This window comes from Salmo salar, chromosome ssa16 (assembly GCF_905237065.1).
Source record: "Salmo salar chromosome ssa16, Ssal_v3.1, whole genome shotgun sequence".
NCBI lineage: Eukaryota > Metazoa > Chordata > Actinopteri > Salmoniformes > Salmonidae > Salmo > Salmo salar.
This window is the reverse complement of record NC_059457.1, coordinates 53798846-53820978: the sequence shown is the minus strand read 5'-3', so window position 1 is coordinate 53820978 and position 22133 is coordinate 53798846.

Sequence of the window (22133 nt, the reverse complement as noted above, 5' to 3'; positions counted from 1 at the left end):
AGACAGAGAGAGGTCGTGCAGATGTTCCACTCCTTTTAAACTGCCATTGACATTTGTGTATTATAATTTTGATTGATGCCTGAACACACACACACACACACACACACACACACACACGCCCTTCAGCTGATGCTCATGCAGAGTCGTGCAATTTACTCCCAGAGTCCATATTCTACACATGTTAAAGTCACATGTTTTTTGACACACAAGCATAGAGATTTAACAGATGTGTAAACAATCACGCTCACATGTATTTCTGTGTTATCTCCGTAGTTCCAGAACCTGTCTGCCTTGAAGTTTTGTCCTTCTATTCTTTGATGACTGTTGATTACATCAGCCCTTAGCCGTTAACATCAGCAAACAGGCATCCCTTTACCTTAAATAGGTACAAATTAGAGAGAGAGTGAGAGAGAGAGAGAGAGAGAGAGAGAGAGAGAGAGAGAGAGAGAGAGAGAGAGAGGTTTAATGGATTAATCCATCTGAACCTGAGGGAATAAGTGAGCAATTAGCTTTCTGTTGGTACCAGGGCCGCCACAATCTGTCCAGCTGCCTGTTGGAACCAGGCCCGCCGCAATCTGTCCAGCTGCCTGTTGGAACCAGGCCCGCCACACCTGTCCAGCTGCCTGTTGGAACCAGGCCCGCTACACCTGTCCAGCTGTCACACACTCACACCACCTGCAAGCCAAAGTTCATAGTTCATCCTTATGTAGGTTGGTCATCTGAAATAACTTAACATCTATAGAAGCTTAGTTAGGTAAATCTTACAAAACAATCACAGTAACTCCATCTGTGGCATTCTATCTAACTCCCATTCGTTCCTCTACACTTGAACACTCTCACTTTGAGATAGATATTTAAAGCAGAACTCACTCCCTTACCCCATACTCCTTCGCCCAACCACCCATGGCTGTCTGCCAAGATATTCCCTCTTGAGACCGACGTGAATATCTTGATAAAAACTGAAATGAAAAGCGAGCTGTTGAGATCACATGCTGCTATTCAGATGTGTGCAGATTCCATTTAAAGCTCTCACAATATTTAGGGACCTACAAGAGTTTATTAACCATAACCGTAGGGACATCAAGCTGTTTATTTACCGTAGTGGTAGGGACCTACAGCTGTTTATTTACCGTAGTGGTAGGGACCTACAGCTGTTTATTTACCGTAGTGGTAGGGACCTACAGCTGTTTATTTACCGTAGTGGTAGGGACCTACAGCTGTTTATTTACCATAGTGGTAGGGACCTACAGCTGTTTATTTACCCGTAGTGGTAGGGACCTACAGCTGTTTATTTACCGTAGTGGTAGGGACCTACAGCTGTTTATTTACCGTAGTGGTAGGGACCTACAGCTGTTTATTTACCGTAGTGGTAGGGACCTACAGCTGTTTATTTACCGTAGTGGTAGGGACCTACAGCTGTTTATTTACCGTAGTGGTAGGGACCTACAGCTGTTTATTTACCGTAGTGGTAGGGACATCTGTCACGCCCTGACCATAGAGAGCCTTTTATTCTCTATGTTGGTTAGGTCAGGGTGTGACTAGGGTGGGTTATCTAGGTTGTTTTATGTCTATGTTGGCCTGGTATGGTTCCCAATCATAGGCAGCTGTTTATCGTTGTCTCTGATTGAGGATCATATTTAGGCAGCTATTTCCCCACTGGTTTTTGTGGGATCTTATTTTGAGTTAGTGCATGCTGCACCTCTTATGTTACAAATCAAAAAGGAAACAAACAACGAACCGTAAGTTTCACAAAAAATAAAGATGTGGAACTCAGAGCACGCTGCGCCTTGGTCCGTCTCTCCACACAACCGTGACAACATCAAGCTGTTTATTGGTCTGCTTAGTTCTAACAGCTTGACTCTCCGGCCAAAAAGGTAAAAGGGCCCTTAGATTAGATGTGCACTAACGTACGGTATCTCCGCCCACCTAAAGTATTATTTACGGTGAGTCTGGAAATGTTTGAATTCATTACCAGAAAGGTCCAGACATCTGGGGGTAGGTTGTATTGGGAAAGGGATGGGGGGATTTGGAAGTGTGATTGTATTTTCTCTGAGCGATTATGTTCACTCCGAAGTGTAGGTAAGATTGAATTGAATTGGCTCTAACCCAGGACATACACACAATACATCCCAGGGAGTAAGGCCTTGCTTCCTGTCCAGGCCTTGCTTCCTGTCTGCTTCACGTTACAGAAACAGGAGATACTCTAGGCTCCTGCCCTTCACTCCAAGGTAGTTGGTTTGGAGAGAGCTCCAAACATTTTTGACAGTAACATTGTTTGTTGTTTTGGCTCTGTATGATACCATGACTATGAAGTTAAAGTGCAGACTAAGGTTTAATTAAAAGGTATTTTCATCCATATTGGGTGAAACGTTTAGAAACTACACCATTTTTTTAACATAGTCCCCCCCCCCCATTTTAAGAGACTAAAAGTGTTGGGAGAAATTCACTAAAGTTGTATTTGGTCCATTATTCCTGCATCAAGCGTGTGACGCAACAAACTTGTTGTTTTGTTTGGTGCCCAATAGATGTATTGTGTCATTTTGGTAAATAAGAATAGAATATAAAATATCATACTCCCCTTTATTTAACCTTTATTTAACTAAGCAAGTAAGTTAAGAACAAATTCTTATTTACAATGAAGGCCTACCAGAAGGCAAAAGACCTCCTGCGGGGACGGAGGCTGGGAATAAAAATAAATTAAATGAAAATATAGGACAAAACACACATCACAACAAGAGAGGCAACACAAAACTACATAACGAGAGACCTAAGATGACAACATAGCATGGCAGCATCACATGACAACACAGCATGGTAGCAACACAACATGACAACAACATGGTAGCAACACAACATGGCAGCAGCACAACATGGTAGCAGCACAAAACAGGGTACAAATATTGTTGTGTACAGACAACAGCACAAAGGGCAAGAAGATAGAGACAACAATACATCACGCAAAGCAGCCACAACAGTCAGTAAGAGTGTCCATGATTGAGTCTTTGAATGAAGAGGAAATAAGAGTAATTGTGAGAGGTTAGCATGTCATGGACTGACCAGGTGAATCCAGGTGAAAGCTATAATGCCTTATTGATGTCACTTGTTAAATTCACTTCAATCAGAGTAGATGAAGAGGAGGAGACAGGTTAAAGAAGGATTTTTAATCCTTGAGACAATTGAGACATGGATTGTGTATGTGTGCCATTCAGAGGATGAATGGGCAAGACAAAATATTTAAGTGCTTTTGAACGGGGTACGGTAATAGGTGCCAGGAGCACCGATTTGTGACAAGAACTGCAACGCTGCTGGATTTTTCACACTCAACAGTTTCCTGTGTGTATCAAGACTGGTCCACCACCCAAAGGACATCCAGCCAACTTAATGCAACTGTGGGAAGCATTAGAGTCAACATGGGCCAGCATCCCTGTGGAATGCTTTCGAACCCTAGTCCATACCCCGACGATGAAAACGCCCTCAAATTAAAGCTGACAGTTTGCAGTTAAACCTCATGATCATTGTATTATGTCAAATCCAAAGTGCTGGAGTACAGAGCCAAAACAACAACACGTGTCACTGTCCTAATATATATGGAGTTCACTGAATGTATTAACTACTGAAGTGGTGCAGTGCCTGTGTATAGAGGCTCTACCGGCGATTTCTCTCTGAAGTAAATAGCTTTTGTTGAGTTGTGAACCACTTTAGTATTGGCATTATTTCACACATGACAATGAGGCTCTGGTCGCCATGGACAAGCCAAGGTTCTGAAATACAGTAATTATTACATTTTCAGAACACTGCTTGACAATCTTGGCTAGTCCGTGGGGGCCACAGCCAGAGTTTTTATTTTTATTTAAACATTATTTAACCATTATTTAACTAGGAAAGTCAGATTGGTGCATGTGACAATGCATCAGAGTCTATCCATATGCTCTGAACAAATGAATTACGAGGGTGCTTGTATTTGTCCTGTTACGCTAATGTTGTCTCTTGCATATCCCAACTCCCGTTGAGACACCCACAGGGAGTGGGGTAACAGCCAGGGGCGCACCCCTGGAGCAATTAGGGTCAAGTGAATTGCTCAAGGGTACATCGACAGATATTTCAGATACTGGCCCAACACTCTAACCTCGAGGATACCTGTCCCCCGGTTCTGATGGAGTCTTCAGAATAGGTTATACTACAAATCAAATCAAATCTAATCTAATTTTATTTGTCACATACACATGGTTAACAGTTATTGTGAGTGATTGCGAGTGTAGCGAAATGCTTGTGCTTCTAGTTCTAAAAAGCAATATCTAACATTCCAGAACAGATACCTAATACACACAAATCTAAGAAAAGGAATGGAATAAGAATATATACATATAAATATACAGATGAGCAATGTCAGTGACATGGGCTAAGATGCAATAGATAGTATAGAATACAGTAAATTCATATGAGATGTATTTATTTATTAAAGTGGCCAATGATTTTTATGTGCTAGTGATGGCCTTGAGATGCTGTTTTTCAGTCTCTCTGTCCCAGCTTTGATGCACCTGTACTGACCTTACCTTCTGGATGGCAACGTGGTGAACAGGCAGTGGCTTGGGTGGTTGTTGTGCTTGCTGATCTTTTTGCCCTTCCTGTGACATTGGGTGCTGTAGGTGTCCTGGAGGGCAGGTAGTTTGCCCCCGGTGATGCGTTGTGCAGACCACACCACCCTCTGGAGAGCCCTGCGTTTGTGGGTGGTGCAGTTGCCGTATCAGGCAGTTATACAGCCCGACAGGATGCTCTCAATTTTGCATCTGTAAACGTTTGTGAGGGTTTTAGGTGACAAGCCACATTTCTTCAGCCTCCTGCAGTTCAAGAGGCAAAGTTGCGTCTTCTTCACCACATTTCAGTTTGTCAGTGATACGTACGTAGAGGAACTTAAAACTTTCCACCTTCTCCACTGCTGTCCCGTTGATGTGGATAGGTGGGTGCTCCCTCTGCTGTTTCATGAAGTCCATGATCATCACCTTTGTTTTGTTGATGTTGAGTGTGAGGTTATTTTTCTGTCACCACACTCCGAGAGCACTCACCTCCTCCCTGTAGGCTGTCTCGTCGTTGTTGGTAATCTACTACTGTTGTGTTGTCTGCAAACTTGATGATTGAGTTGGAGGCGTGCGTGGCCACGCAGTCATGGGTTAGCAGGGAGTACAGGAGGGGGCTGAGCATGCACCCTTGTGGGGACCCAGTGTTGATGATCAGCGAAGTGGAGATGTTGTTTCCTATCTTCACCACCTGGGGGCAGCCCGTCATGAAGTACAGGACTCAATTGCACAGGGTGGGGTTGAGATCCAGGGCCTCAAGCTTAATGATGAGCTTGGAAGGTAATATGATGTTGAATGCTGAGCTATAGTCAATGAACAGTATTCTTATATAGGCATTCCTCTTGTTCAGATGGGACAGGGCAGTGTGCAGTGTGATGGCGATTGCATCCTCTGTGGACCTATTGGGGCAATAAGCAATTTAAAGTGGGTCTAGGGTGACAGGTAAGGTGGAGGTGATATGATCCTTGACTAGTCTCGCAAAGCACTTCATGATGACAGATGTGAGTGCTACGAAGCAGTAGTCATTTACTTCAGTTACCTTTGCATTCTTGGGTACAGGAACAATGGTGGCCATCTTGATGCATGTGGGGACAGCAGACTGGAATATGGAGAAATTGAATATGTACGTAAACACACCATCCAGCTGGTGTGCGCATGCTCTGAGGACTCGACTAGGGATGCCATCTGGGCCGGCAGCGTGGCGAGGGTTAACACGTTTAAATGTTTTACGTCGGCCACAGAGAAGGAGAGCCCACAGTCCTTGGTAGCAGGCCGCATCGGTGGCACTGTATTATACTCAAAGCGGGCAAAGAAGGTGTTTAGTTTGTTTGGAAGCAAGACGTCAGTGTCCGTGGCTGGTTTTCCTCTTTTAGTCCGTTACTGTCTGTAGTCCCTGCCACATATGTCTCGTGTCTGAGCCAGGGAATTGCGACTCCACTTTGTCTCTGTACTGACATTTTGCTTATTTGATTGCCTTGCGGAGCGAATGACTACTCTGTTTGTATTTTGCCATATTCCCAGTCACCTTGACATTGTTAAATTCGGTGGTACGCTCTTTCAGTTTTGCGCAAATGCTGCCATCTAGCCACGGTTTCTGGTTAGGGTAGGTTTTAATAGTCACATTATGTGCAACATCTCCTATACACTTCCTTATAAACTCACTCACGGAATAAGCGTATACGTCGATATTATTCTCTGAGGCTACCAGAACATCCCAGTCCGCGTGATCAAAACAATCTTGAAGCGTGATTTCCGATTGGTCAGACCAGCGTTGAAGAATTCTAGGTCAGGTGAACAAAAGGACTTGAGTTCCTGTATGTTGTTACAATTACACCATGAATCGTTAATCATAAAACATACACCCCTGCCCTTCTTCTTCCCAGAGAGATGATTATTCCTGTAGGCGTGATGCACTGAGAATCCAGGTGGCTGTACCGACTCTGACAGGATATCCCGAGAGAGCCATGTTTCCGTGAAACAGAGTATGTTACAATCCCTGATGTCTCTCTGGAAAGCAACCCTTGCCCTGATTTTGTCAACTTTGTTATCTAGGGACTAGACATTAGCGTGTAATATACTTTAAGATTTTCTGGCCTAACAATGTAAGAAATAATACATAACAAAACGAAATACTGCAAAGTTTCCTAAAGACTAGAAGCGAGGCAGCCCTCTTTGTCAGTGCCATTTTGTCGATTTGTCATTACACACTTACTTACAGTGATGCAGAAGTCATTTTAAGTGTCTGCCAGCTGTTCATCACTGTGTAATGAACGTACCTAACCCCCCCTTAACCTTTTTGCATCTGTTTTTGAGTTCTCTGTTGTTTCTTGCTTTATTTTTTATTTTAAAATTGCTTTTTTTTAAATATAGTGTGATTTGTATGTGTATTTTGTTTCTTGGCAGTGCAGCACAGGTAAAGTGCTGAGTAGCATTTCTTTAACCTGGGTGTTGCGAGAACAGCACCCCCACTCCTCCCCTCGGCCCTTGCAACCACAGTTCCTTTTGGTGCAGCCCTCCCAGTAGCATGAGCTCATTTGTATATAGAATTCAAGGCCACCAATGCCTACTTCTGTTCCAACCTGGCTCTCGACTCCGTATCTAACTCATAAATACATGCAGTGAGTGCAGTAACAGAAAGTGCCAACTCCACACAACGGTCGGTGAGTCATGTTAAAATGGGATATGTCCCAAATGGCACACTATTCCCTTTCTAGTGCACCCTATTTGCCTTTCTAGAGCACTACTTTATAGATGCCATTTGGAATGCAGACATGCTCTAAAATAGGTCACCCTTCTTGAGCCACATCTAAGATATCATCCTTAAATCAGTTAAGAATGGTTTAACATTTAATTTTATGATTCAATGCATGTCCAACCTTTTGACATTGAAAGGTTCAGGACTATGACATGGAAAGAAAGTAACAAAACTGTTCTTACACATTTTGATCAAATTATAGTAAATGAGATGGAATACATAATAAAACTAATCTAAAAGTTGAATCAAACATGACTCCACACAATGTGGAAGGAATGTTGTTTTACCTTGCCCCGCAAACTGCTGGAATTCAGTTTGGATTGAATATGACCATTTGGTGTGTGTGGTTAGAGTGAATCTGTATTGTTATTGTTTGCAAACACTTACAAAACACTTCCTGTGGTTTATTATGGTACCCCATTAGTTTGTGCCAAGGCAGCACCAACTCTTCCTGGAGTTTGTTGTGGATCACCTTTAGCAGTGGTGGAAAAAGTACTGAATTGTCATGCTTAAGTAAAAGTAAAAATACCTTAATAAATGACATACCAAATCTAACTGCCTGTACCTCGGGCCCTGAAGCAAGGATAAGCATATTCTTGGTACCATTTGAAAGGAAACACTTTGAAGTTTGTGGAAATGTGAATTGAGTGTAGGAGAATATAACACAGAAGATCTGGATGAAGAAAATACAAAGAAAAAACAAACCAGTCCCAGTTCCAGCCATCACTCTGGTTGTAATTCCGATGGTGTCCACAAGATGGCAGCAGTGTGTGTGCAAAGTTTCAGACGGATAACTTGAAGTATGAGCACACTACATGACATTTAGTGTGAAGTCACCCAGGTACATTTGGGCAAATCGTGAAGGAGTCCTTTGCATTCATATTACATTTTTCGACAAGAATATTGTCAAATCTATATACTTGGACTTATAATATAATAAGTTCAACACCAGTTTTCATATCTTCATAACTGAATATTCTTATAATTTTTGTCCAAAAGGGAAAGGCATGCTGTTGCAAAAGGTTAACACCTACATTTTGCAACAGACACAGGGTTTCCAGGTACTCCCGTAAAACCCAGGTCATTGTCTATCTAGCTAGCTTTGTTTGGCCCCGATTGGTGCTTATTTGACAAAGATACAGTCAATCAAATGAAGATCTGCCGCGTCATCGGCGTGCCATGAAGTCATCACTCTCTGACCAAATATGGTGTCCTATAGGATATACTAAACCCTAAATGATATAGTGAGGTCTGGTTACGTTCTAGGATCTCAGGAATAAATACGAACATGATTTGACCGGTTGAAACAATGTTTAGGGTTAGATTTTCACAGATTCCTTTCTTTGCAAATTGAACGAGTGGAAATACAAAATCGATCGTGGATGCTATATGGACCTTTTTAGGATATGGAAAAGGATTTTATCTTACAAAACGACACTTCATGTTATCTCTGGGACCCTTTGGATGATAAATCAGAGCAAGATTTCAGAATGTAAGTACACATTTCACCTTCAGAGGTGAATTTATCAACCTATCGCAGTGAAAAAGTGTTTTCTTGTTAGGAGCTCTCCTCAAACAATAACATGGCATTTTTTCACAGTAATAGCTACTGTAAATTGGACAGTGCAGTTATATTAACAATAATTTAAGCTTTCAGTCGATATAAGACACTTCGATGTTGTCACGTCCTGGCCAGTATAAGGGTTAATTGGTATAGTAGTTTGGTCAGGACGTGGCAGAGGATATTTGTTTTATGTGGTTAGGGGTGGTGTTTTTCTAAAAAGGGTATTTGATTTAAGTATTCGGGGTTTTTGGGCACTGTTTGATATTCATGTATTCTATGTTGAGTCTAGTGTGCCTGCAAAACTGTTGCACTGTCATTGTTTATTGTTTTTGTATAGTGTTCACGTGAGCGATTAATTAAATTCAAAGATGAACACGACATCCGCTGTGTATTGGTCTACATTTTCAGACGACGATTTCGCTATATCGTCAGAAGACGAAGACAGCCGTGACAGATGTACCGACATTTGTTGTTTCTCTAAAATCTGCGATCTTGACAAAAGGCGCTGCATGATATACAACTGTCCCATTGACGGGAGCCGATCCCTAATATATAGAAAATAAGTCACCCAGTAAAATACCACCTGAGTAAAAGTCTAAAAGTATTTGGATTTAAGTATACTTAAGTATCAAAAGTAAATGTAATTGATAAAATATATTTAAGTATCAAAAGTAAAAGTATAATAATACATTCAAATTCCTTATGCTGTTTTTTATACAAATAAAACTAAAAGTAGAACAGCTATACTGTACATACAAACAGGAGTCACTCCAACACTCAGATGCCATTAACAAATAAAGTGTTTGTGTTTAGTGAGTCTGCCAGATCAGAGGCAGTAGGGATGATCAGGGATGTTCTCTTGGTAAGTGTGTGAATTGGACCATTTTCCTGTCCTGATAAGCAATCAAATTGTAACGAGTACTTTTGGGTGTCAGGGAAAATGTATGGAGTAAAAAGCATATAATTTTCATTAGGAATGTAGTGAAGTAAAAGTTCTAAAAAATATAAATAGTAAAGTTAAGTATAGATACTCAAAAACAACTTAAGTACTACTTTAACATATTTTTTACTTAAGTACTTTACACAACTGCCCTTTAGTTCCTGCCAAGGCAACAGCTACTCTTCCTGTGGTTTATAATGGATCCCGATTAGCTCCTGCCAAGGCAGCAGCTACTCTTCCTGGGGTTTATTATGGATCCCCATTAGTTCCTGCCAAGGCAGCAGCTACTCTTCCTGGGGTTTATTATGGATCCCCATTAGTTCCTGCCAAGGCAGCAGCTACTCTTCCTGGGGTTTATTATGGATCCCCATTAGTTCCTGCCAAGGCAGCAGCTACTCTTCCTGGGGTTTATTATGGATCCCCATTAGTTCCTGCCAAGGCAGCAGCTACTCTTCCTGTGGTTTATTATCTATTCCCATTAGTTCCTGCCAAGGCTGCAGCTACACTTCCTGGGGTTTATTATGGATCACCATTAGTTCCTGTCAAGGCTGCAGCTACACTTCCTGCGGTTCAGCAAAATTAAGGCAGTTATGTACAAGTAAAAACATGACATAACATTTCAAAACACATTAAGTGTGTGCCTTCAGGCCACTACTCTACAATCACATATCTAAAAGACAAAATCTATGTGTGTGTGTGTATGCAGCGTATACAGTATGTTATCATGTGTATGTGTGTATGCAGTGTATACAGTATGTTATCATGTGTATGTGTGTATGCAGCGTATACAGTATGTTATCATGTGTATGTGTGTATGCAGCATATACAGTATGTTATCGTGTGTGTGTGTATGCAGTGTATACAGTATGTTATCGTGTGTGTGTGTGTGTGTGTGTGTATGCAGCATATACAGTATGTTATCATGTGTATGTGTGTATGCAGCATATACAGTATGTTATCGTGTGTGTGTGTGTGTGTGTGTGTATGCAGTGTATACAGTATGTTATCATGTGTGTGTGTATGAAGCATATACAGTATGTTATCATGTGTGTGTGTGTATGCAGTGTATACAGTATGTTATCATGTGTATGTGTGTATGCAGCGTATACAGTATGTTATCGTGTGTGTATGCAGTGTATACAGTATGTTATCATGAGTGTGTGTGTATGCAGTGTGTCTGTGCCTGTGTGTGTCTCTTCACCGCTGTTCCATAATGTGTATTTTTATCCGTTTTTTTTTTTTATCAAGTTTTACTAATTGTTTCAGTTACCTAATTTGAAATAGAAGTCCATTTAGCCACAGTTCTATGTAGTACTATGCACCTCCCATAGTCTGTTCTGGACTTGGGGACTATGAAGAGGCTCCTGGTGTCATATCTTATGGGGTATGCATAGGTGTCTGAGCTGTGTACTAGTAGTTTAAACAGACAGCTCGATGCATTCAACATGTCAATACTTCTCACAAATACAGGTAGTGATGAAGTCAATCTCTCCTCTACTTTGAGTGGGAGAGATTGACATCCATGTTATTAATGTTAGCTCTCCGTGTACATTTTAAGAAACAGCCATACTGCCAAGTTCTGGGCCAATTGTAACTTTTCGTAAGTCCCTCTTTGTGGCACCTGACCACACGACTGGACAGTAGTCCAGGGGTGGCAAAACTAGGGCCTGTAGGATGTTGATTGTTGTTATGAAGGCTTTATTATGGACAAAATTCTCCCCATTTTAGCTACTGTTGCATTATGTTTTGACCATGACAATCCAGGGTTTAGTTTCCTCAACTTGATGAATTTCCACATTATTTAATACAATATTTAGTTGATGTTAAGGGTTTACTGAATGATTTGTCTCAAATACAATGCTTACAGTTTTTATTTTATTCAGGACTAACTTATTTCTTTCCACCCATTCTGAAACGGACTGCAGCCCCTTTGTTAAGTGATTTCACTTGCTACAGTAGCTTTACTCAGAGCCAGAGTCAGGTCATTAGTAAAGACTGAAAAAAGGGGAAGTGTTCTGGACAGCTGCCCTGGGGAATGCCTGACTCTACCTGGATTTTGTTGGAGAAGCTTCCATTAAAGGACAACCTCTGTTAGACAGGTAACTCTCGAGTCACAAAAACACGTTTTTCCAGCAGCAGATTATGATCCATAATGTCAAAAAACTGCACCGAAGTCTAACAAAACAGCTCCCTCAATCTTTTATTATCAATTTCTCTCAGCCAATCATCAGTCATTTGTGTGTTCCTATCTAAATGTAATTTGACTTGACTTTTATAAATCCTCACCATTCTGGAAGATATGATTAATCTGGTATCCCTTTTTTAAATGGTGACATTTAATCCCTTGGAACTATTTTACTGGTGTCATGTTATCCATCATGACAAATTCAGAAAAATAACATGAACAAAATCAGCATTCAGCAACAAATGATTTTAGAATTACTCAGTATGCTTCAGGGATCAGAGATAGGACTCTGTAGTTTGTAATACCCTCTGTTTCATTGCAGTATAATCCAATCGCTAATGAGCCCATTACTTCTAAAATACTCAGCTCTGAAATATGTTCATGCAGTCACTGGGGGTCGAGACTCATAAAGCCCTGGCTTTAAATTGAAATGGAATTATGAGTAAGTGAGATTTTCTCCTCAAACTTAATTTGAAATGGAATTCTGGGTATGAGAGTTTCTCTCCCAAAAGCTCATTTGAAATAGAATTCTGGGTTAGAGAGTTTCTCCCCCCAAAGCTCATTTGAAATGGAATTCTGTGTAAGAGAATTTCTCTCCCCAAAGTTAATTTGACATAGAATTCTGGGTAAGATAGTTTCTGTCCCCAAAGCTAATTGGCACACTGCTTTATGTTTCATCACACTGTAATTGTACACCCTCAGAATCACCAATAATGAAGGAGCCTGGAGAAATACTGAGCTTGTGTCCCAAATGGTACACTACGCCCTATATAGTGCACTATATTTTGACTATGACCGATAGGGCTCTGGTCAAATGGTACCTTACGCCATGTATAGTGCACTACATTTTGATTATGACCGAAAGGGCTCTGGTCAAAAGTAGTGTGCTGTCAAATCAAATCAAATTTTATGAGTCACATGCGCCGAATATGCTTACTTACGAGCCCCTAACCAACAATGCAGTTTAAAAAAGTAACAAGTAATTAAAGAGCAGTGGTAAAAAAACAATAGCGAGACTATTTACAGGGGGGTACCGGTACAGAGTCAATGTGCGGGGGCACCGGTTAGTTGAGATAATATTTACATGTAGGTAGAGTTATTAGTGACTATGCATAGATGACAACAGAGAGTAGCAGCGGTGTAAAAGAAGGGGGGGGGCATTTGGCAATGCAAATAGTCTGGGTAGCCATTTGATTAGGAGTCTTGTGGCTTGGTGTAGAAGCTGTGTAGCAGCCTCTTCGACCTAGACTTGGCGCTCCTGTACCGCTTGCCGTGTGGTAACAGAGACAACAGTCTATGACTAGGGTGGCTGGAGTCTTTGACAATTTTTAGGGCCTTCCTCTGATACCGCCTGGTATAGAGGTCCTGGATGGCAGGAAGCTTAGCCCCAGTGATGTACTGGGCCGTACGCACTACCCTCTGTAGTGCATTGCAGCCAGAGGCCGAGCAGTTGCCATACCAATCAAATCCATAAATTAAATGTATTTATAAAGTCCTTTTTACATCAGCCGATGTCACAAAGTGCTGTACAGAAACTCAGCCTAAAACCCCAAACAGCAAGCAATGCAGATGTAGAAGCATGGTGGCTAGGAAAAACTCCCTAGAAAGGCAGGAACCTAGGAAGAAACCTAGAGAGGAACCAGGCTCTGAGGGTTGGCCAGTCCTCTTCTGGCTGTGCCGGGTGGAGATTATAACAGAACGTGGCCAAGACGTTCAAACGTTCATAGATGACCAGCAGGGTCAAATAATAATAATCACAGTGGTTGTAGAGGGTGCAGCAGGTCAGCACCTCAGGATAAAATGTCAGTTGGCTTTTCATAGCCGATCATTCAGACTTAGAGACAGCAGGTGCTGTAGTGACAGCCCTGCCACATCCGACGAGCGTCAGAGCCGGTGTAATACGATTCGATCTTAGTCCTGTATTGACTCTTTGCCTGTTTGATGGTTCGTCGGAGGGCATAGCGGGATTTCTTATAGGCTTCCGGTTAGAGTCCCGCTCCTTGAAAGCTGCAGCTCTAGCCTTTAGCTCAGTGTGGATGCTGCCTGTAATCCATGGCTTCTGGTTGGGCTATGTACGTACGGTCACTGTGGGGACGACGTCATCGATGCACTTATTGATGAAGCCAATGACTGATGTGGTGTACTCCTCAATGCCATCGTAGGAATCCCGGAACATATTCCAGTCTGTGCTAGCGAATCAGTCCTGTAGCTTAGCATCTGCTTCCTCTGATCACTTTTTAATTGATCTAGTCATTGGTGCTTCCTGCTTACATTTTTGCTTGTAAGCAGGAATCAGGAGGATAGAATTATGGTCAGATTTGCCAAATGGAGGGCGATGGAGAGCTTTGTACGTGTCTCTGTGTGTGGAGTATAGGTGGTCCAGAGTTATTTTTCCTCTGGTTGCACCTTTAACATGCTGATAGAAATTTGGTAAAAGGGTTTTAAGTTTCCCTGCATTAAAGTCCCTGGCTACTTGGAGCGTCGCCTTTGGGTGAGCATTTTCTTGTTTGCTTATGGTGGAATACAGCTCCTTCAATGCTGTATTAGTGCCAGCCTCTGACTGTGGTGGTATGCAAAACAGCTACAAAGAATACAGATGAAAACTCTCTCGGTAGGTAGTATGGTCTACAGCTTATCATGAGATACTCTACCTCAGGCAAGCAATAGCTCCAGACTTCCTTAGATATCCTGCACCAGCTGTTGTTTACAAAAATACATAGACCGCCACCCCTTGTCTTACCAGACGCCGCTTTTCATCATATAACCAGCCAGCTGTATGTTGACATTGTCGTCACTCAGCCACGACTCCGTGAAGCATAAGATGTTACAGTTTTTAATGTCCTGTTGGTAGTTTAATCTTCCGCGTAACATATCGATTTTATTCTCCAAAGATTGCATGTTTGCTAGCAGAATGGAGGGAAGTGGGGGTTTATTCGATCGCCTACGAATTCTCTGTTTGTTATTTCATGACAAAGACCAAAGCCGGCGGGAGTACCGTTGAAGACAGTAGTCTCTCTCTATCACAAGTGAAGGATCTTTTTAGTGAACAAAAATAGTTCTACAAGCAGTTATTACAACAACAAGAAAATTGTTTCAAGTGTTTTGTCAAAATACTGGTGTAGTCATTTTAATAAATATAATGGACGACCAGACCAGATAGGTCCAGGACCTGAAGAACAGTTTGCAGTTCTCCCAGGATCAGCTCAATGAGTTTAAACAGGAGAACGGCAAGATGACAGCAATCTGTAAGTCATTGATAGAGGACATCAGTTCTGTATGTGAATCCATGATAACGATGACGGAGAAGTCAGATTATCATGAGTTACAGTCAAGGCGGAACAGCATGGTTGTGGGCGGAATTGCAGAATATCCACATGAGACCTAGACGTAGTCTGAGGACAAAGTGAGGGAAATTATATCTGAGAAACTGGAGAGATTGAGGTGAACTGGAAAACCCACCACCGGCCCAGGTGACAGGCCCAGGCCGATAGTGGTCAAGTACCTGAGGTTCAAGGACAACGTAGCTGTTCTGGAAAGAGCCAAGAACATGAGAGGAACATATTATTCAACGAGTACTATCCTGAAGCTGTGCGCCAGCAGAGGAAAGAACTGATCCCAGTGATGAAAGCTGACAGAGCGCCTGGGGACATTGCTACATCTGCTATGACAGGATCATTGTCCCCCCTTCCTCCCAAAAGCCTGGAAGGGTTGAGAGAGCCAAGCCTATGGGTTTGTAGCTTCAACCCCGCAGCACACACACTTACACACACCAACTGATTAATGGACTGCTGAATGTATATTTTTTTCTCTTGCTTTGTTTTTATTATTTATATCTCTGACAAGCTACCCAGGAAATAGCCCTTATTAATATATGTAGTCTTAGACATAAGGTTCATGAAATCAATAACTTGCTAACATCAGATCATTCATATATTAGCCAGTTCTGAGACTCACTTAGTTAATTAATTTGATGATACAGCAGTAGCAATACAAGGATATAACATCTATAGAAGAGACAGAAATGATTATGGGGAGGTGTTGCTGTATATATTCAGAGCCATATCCCTGTAATGCTTAGAGAAGATCTTATCTTATGTCAAGTGTTATTGAAGTGTTGTGGTTGCAGGTTCACCTGCAGGTTCACTTTTTCTTTTGGAGTGTTTCTGTAGGCCACCAAGTGCTAAAAGTCAGTATCAAAATAATATACTGAACAAAAATATGAATATTTGTTATCTAAATAATATGTGTAAAATGTTTGGTAGTGTATTTAATGTCAACAGAAGAGAGGTCTACTTTCTTGGGGACCTGAATATTGGCTGGTTTTCAACAAGCAGTCCGCACAAGAGGAGGCTTCTCACTATAACCGGTTCTTCTCACTGTAACCAATGGTGTAAAAAATATATTTGTTTGTCTGATGTGATTAATAAGTAGCATCCAAATGCTGAACTTTATGAATTTATATACAGTAATGTGCAAAAGTTTTAGACAGGTGTGAAAAGATGCTGTAAAGTATGAATGCTTTCAAAAAATAGGCATGTTAATAGATTATATTTATAAGTTAACTAAATGCAAAGTGAGTGAACAGAAGAAAAATCTAAATAAAATCCATGTTTGGTGTGACCACCCTTTGCCTTCAAAACAGCATCAATTCTTGTAGGTACACCTGCACAAAGTCAGGGATTTTGTTGGCGTATAGTTAGGTATATGATTAAACAATTATACCAAACATGTGCTAATGATCATCAATTCAATATGTAGGTTGAAACACAATCATTAACTGAAACAGAAACAGCTGTGTAGGAGGAATAAAACTGGATGAGGTACAGCCAAACTCAGCTAACAAGGTGAGGTTGCTGAAGACACTTTAATGTCAAAAGTCATACACCATGGCAAGACTGAGCACAGCAACAAGACACAAGGTAGTTATACTGCATCAGCAAGGTCTCTCCCAGGCAGAAATTTCAAGGCAGACAGGTGTTTCCAGATGTGCTGTCCAAGCTCTTTTGAAGAAGCACAAATAAACGGGCAATGTTGAGGACTGTAGACGCATGTGGCCAGCCAAGGCAACTTACTGCAACAGATAAAAGACACATCATGATTAATTCCCTTCGCAATCGGAAGATGTCCAGCAGTACCATCATCTCAGAATTGGCAGAAAACAGTGGGTCCCTGGTACACCCGTCTACTGTCAGGAGAAGTCTGATCAGAAGTGGCCTTCAAGGAAGACGCCCAAAAGCCATACCTCCGACGTGGAAACAAGTCCAGGCGACTCAACTAGGCACGAAAACACAGGAACTGGGGTGCAGAAAAATTGCAGCAAGTGCTCTGGACTGACTGAACATTTTTAATATTTGACTGTAGCAGAAGGCAGTTTGTTCGCCGAAGGGCTGGAGAGTGGTACACAAATGAGTGTCTGCAGGCAACAGTGAAGCATGGTGGAGGTTCCTTGCAAGTTTGGGGCTGCATTTATGCAAATTGAGTTGGGGATTTGGTCAGAATTAATGGTCTCCTCAATGCTGAGAAGTACATGCAGATACTTATCCATCATGCAATACCATCAGGGAAGCATCTGATTGGCCCCAGATTTATCTGCAGCACGATAATGACCCCAAACATACAACGAAAGTCATTAAGAACTATCTTCAGCGTAAAGAAGAACAAGGAGTCCTGGAAGTGATGGTATGGCACCCACAGAGCCCTGATCTCAACATCATCGAGTCTGTCTGGGATTACATGAAGAAAGAGAAGCACCTGAGACTGCCTAAATCCAGAGAAGAACTGTGGTTAGTCCAACAAGATGTTTGGGCGAACCTACCTGCCGAGTTCCTTTCAAAAACTGTGTGCAAGTGTACCTAGAATAATTGATGCTGTTTTGAAGGCAAAGGGTGGTCACACAAAATATGGATTGGATGTAGGTTTTGCTTCTGTTCACTCACTTTGCTTTTTGTTAATTGATAAAAAATAATCTATTAACATGTCTACTTTTGAAAGCATTCTTATTTTACAGCATTTTTTTAACACTTGCCTAAAACTATTTCATAGTACTGTACATACGGTATATATGTTGCAAAATGTCAACAACGGACGAATTTAACAAATTCAAAAAGATAGTTTTCGGGTGGAGTTTTTCTTTAAGACTGTGTGAGACAGGATATATACAAAAGTATGTGGACACCCCTTCAAATGAGTGAATTTGGCTAGTTCAGCCACACCCATTCCTGACAGATGTCAAATCGAGCACAAAGCCAGCTAGCTACATGTCTAAACAAAAGACTCCACATTGGCCGGATTATTACATGACTCATAAAAATTTGCCAGATGTGTCTGGGGGTGATTACAGCCATCTATTGTATTTCATGAACATGTGTACATGTCTAGACAATAGTGACCCGTCCACTTAGCTAGATGTGGCTGGGGGGGTGTTATACCATTTCCTTCACATGACCCATCAATTTAGACAAGTGTGTCTGGGTAAGCATCATCTAATAATGACAACATATTTATAAAATATTTTTATCTGGACACTTTCTGTTGTTTATATTGTTACTATGCATGTAACCACTTCACTATATGATTTACACCTTCTGTATCCTATGCATGTGACAAATAAACTTCGATTTTATTTGATATAGCGTGTGTTCACAACATGGCTTCACATGTGAATCCTTAAAGAGATGGGTGGGGCTAAGGCTTAAGAGGGTGTGAACGATGCTGAATGGGTGTAGACTAAGAAGAGCTCTTCAGTAGGTGTACCAAAACATTCAAGGACCATTTTATCAAAAGTGGGTTACAAGTTTATCAACTTTCAAAGCAGAATTACTTTCACATTGTTCCACAACTGTAGTGCATGATCGACCATGTTCTAGCTCTGAGTTTCTACTTTTATCCAATGTAAAAAAAAAACACACAATTTCAAATTTTGCTACATAAGACGGAATCGAGGCCGTTGGTCACATTTGTCATATCTTTAATCTGAGCCTAGAGGAAAGCCTTTGTCCTCAGGCCTGGAGGGAAGCCAAAGTCATTCCTCTACCCAGGAGTGGTAAAGCGGCCTTTACTGGTTCTAACAGCAGAGCTATCAGCCTGCTGCCAGCTCTTGGCAAACTGTTGAAAACATTTCTGTTTGACCAACTACAATGCTTTTTCTCTGTTTACAAATTAACAACAGATTTTCAGCATGTTTATAGAGAAGGGCATTCAACATTTACTGCATTGACACAAATGACTGATGATTGGTTGAAATGAATTCATGATAAGAAGATTGTGGGAGCTGTACTGTTCGATTTCAGTGGAGCCTTTGATATTTTTGACAATAACCTGTTGTTGAGAAAATGGATGTGTTATGGCTTTTCAACTTCTGCCTTATTGTGGATTCAGAGCTATCTATCTAATAGAACTCAAAGGGTTTTGTTTAATGGAAGCTTCTCTATTGTCAAACATGTAACGGGTGGTGTACTGCAGGCCATCTCTTTAGGCCCTCTACTCTTTTCTATTTTTACCAATGGCCTGGCATTAAACAAAGCATGTGTGTCCATGATGATGTATGCTGATGATTCAACCATATATGCATCAGCAACCACAACTAATGAAGTCACTGAAACCCTTAAAAAAGAGCTGCAGTCTGTTTTGCAATGGGTGGCCAGTAATAAACTGGTCCTGAACATCTCTAAAACTAAGAGCATTGTGCTTAGGTTAGATTACTTGTTAGATATTACTGCATGGTCGGAACTAGAAGCACAAGCATTTCACTACACTCGCATTAACATCTGATAACCATGTGACAAATACAATTTGATTTGATTTGGTAGAAATCATTCCCTAAATTCTAGATCTCAACTGATCTTAAATTGTAAAAAAAAAAACATACAGTAGATTCAATGGTTGTAAAGATGGGGAGAGGTCTGTCCATAATGAAGAGATGCTCTGCTTTTTTGACACAACATTCCAAAAAGCAAGTTCTGCAGGCTCTAGTTTTGTCTTATCTTGATTATTATCCAGTTGTGTGGTCGAGCCCTGCAAGGAAAGCTCTAGTTAAGTTGCAGCTGGCCCAGAACAGAGCGGCACGTTTTGCTCGTCATTGTAATCAGAAGGCTAATTTTAATACTATACATGCCAGTCTCTCTTGGCTAAGAGTTGAGGAGAAGCTGGCTGCATCACTTTTCGTCATTAGAAACATTAATGTGTTGAAAATCCCAAATTGTTTGCATAGTCAACTTACACACAGCTCTTACCCCACCAGCCATGCCACCAGGGGTCTTTTCACACTTCCCAAATGCAGAAGAAATTCAAGAAAGCGTAAAGTATTATACAGAGCCATTATTGCATGTGTTCCATCTCTCATTGCCTCAAATGAACAGCAATACCTCATAGCACAATGCCTCTCCGTGATTTAACCTAGATAGTTTGTGTGTTTGTATTGATATGCAGGCTACATGTGACTTTTTTAAATTGATGTATTTCTGTCCTTGAGTTGTTCTTGTCTATTAATGTTCTGTATTATGTCATGTTTCATGTTTTGTATGGAAGCCCAGGAATAGTAGCTGCTGCTTTCACAACAGCTAATGGGGATCCTAATAAAATACCAATACCATATGCTAACAAGAAGGTTGGTATCCAGACATAAGCATATGATGAATGGTAAAAACAAAAGAGTCCATTTTGCAGTGAGCATTCACTCAGCTACCTAACCTACAGACACGTTACTTTAATTCATAGTGTAGTAGATAGTCAATGAGAAAACATAAAAGTAGAATTTAAATTGTAATTGCATACAAGTTAACTGACCCCCCATTCAAAACTTTAATCATGTTAGAAAAAGTTATGGCATATATTTGATTAGCATAGTAAGACAAGGGTTCCAATTGCCAATGTTAAATTTAGTAGTTTGAAAATCAAGCAAATTATCAAGAAATTGTCAATTACAAACAGATCCCTTTCATATTGGAATAATGTACTGTATAAAGAAGCTAACTGCAAGAAAAGACATATGCAAGTTGACGCAGAATCAAATTCAACTGTCATCGACAATGTTGGGTGATGACAACAACAACCTCTCCTTCAACGTGATCAAGACAAAGGAGACGATTGTGGACAACAGGAAAAAGAGGACCGAGCACGCCCCCATTATCATCAATGGCGCTGCAATGGAGCAGGTTGAGAGCTTCAAGTTCCTTGGTGTCCACCCCACCAACAACCTAACATGGTCCAAACACACCAAGACAGTCGTGAAGAGGGCACGACAAAACCTATTCCCCCTCAGGAGACTGAAAAGATTTGCATGGGTCCTCAGATCGGCTCAGTACATCACTGGGGCCAAGCTTCCTGCCATCCAGGACCTCTATACCAGGCGGTGTCAGAGGAAGGCCCTAAAAATTGTCAAAGACTCCAGCCACTCTAGTCCTAGACTGTACTCTCTGCTACCACATGGCAAATGTAAGCGGTACCGGAGCGCCAAGTCTAGGTCCAAGAGGCTTCTAAACAGCTTCTACCCATAAGCCATAAGACTCCGGAACATCTAGTCAAATGACTACACAGACTATTTACATTGCCCCCCCCCCTTTTACACTGCTGATACTCTCTGTTGTTATCATCTATGCATAGTCATTTTAATAACTCTACCTTCATGTACGTATTACCTCAACTAACCGGTGCCCCCGCTCATTTACTCTGTACCGGTACCCCCCTGTATATAGTCTCGCTATTGTTATTTTACTGCTGCTCTTTAATTACTTGTTACTTTTAGTTCTAGTTCTTATCCGTGTTTTTTTTAAACTGCATTGTTGGTTAGGGGCTCGTAAGTAAGCATTTAACTGTAAGGTCTACACCTGTTGTATTTGGCCCATGCGACTAAAATAATAGTCCAAAACATGAAATATCCTTTCTTCAAAAAAACAAAGGAACCAAAAGAAGAATTTGTTCTTAAATGACTTGTTAAATTAACGTTAAATAAAAAATTTATTCAAAATAAAACCACCCTGGGGCCATTTTAGTCAAAAGTGTGATCAGTAACTATCAGATTGTCTGGAGCTTGGACACAGAGATTGTTGACATACTTACTTCAATCAGTCCTGTTACTCTCAGAGGAGCCAGTCCTAAGCAGGGGGACAAAGAGGGAT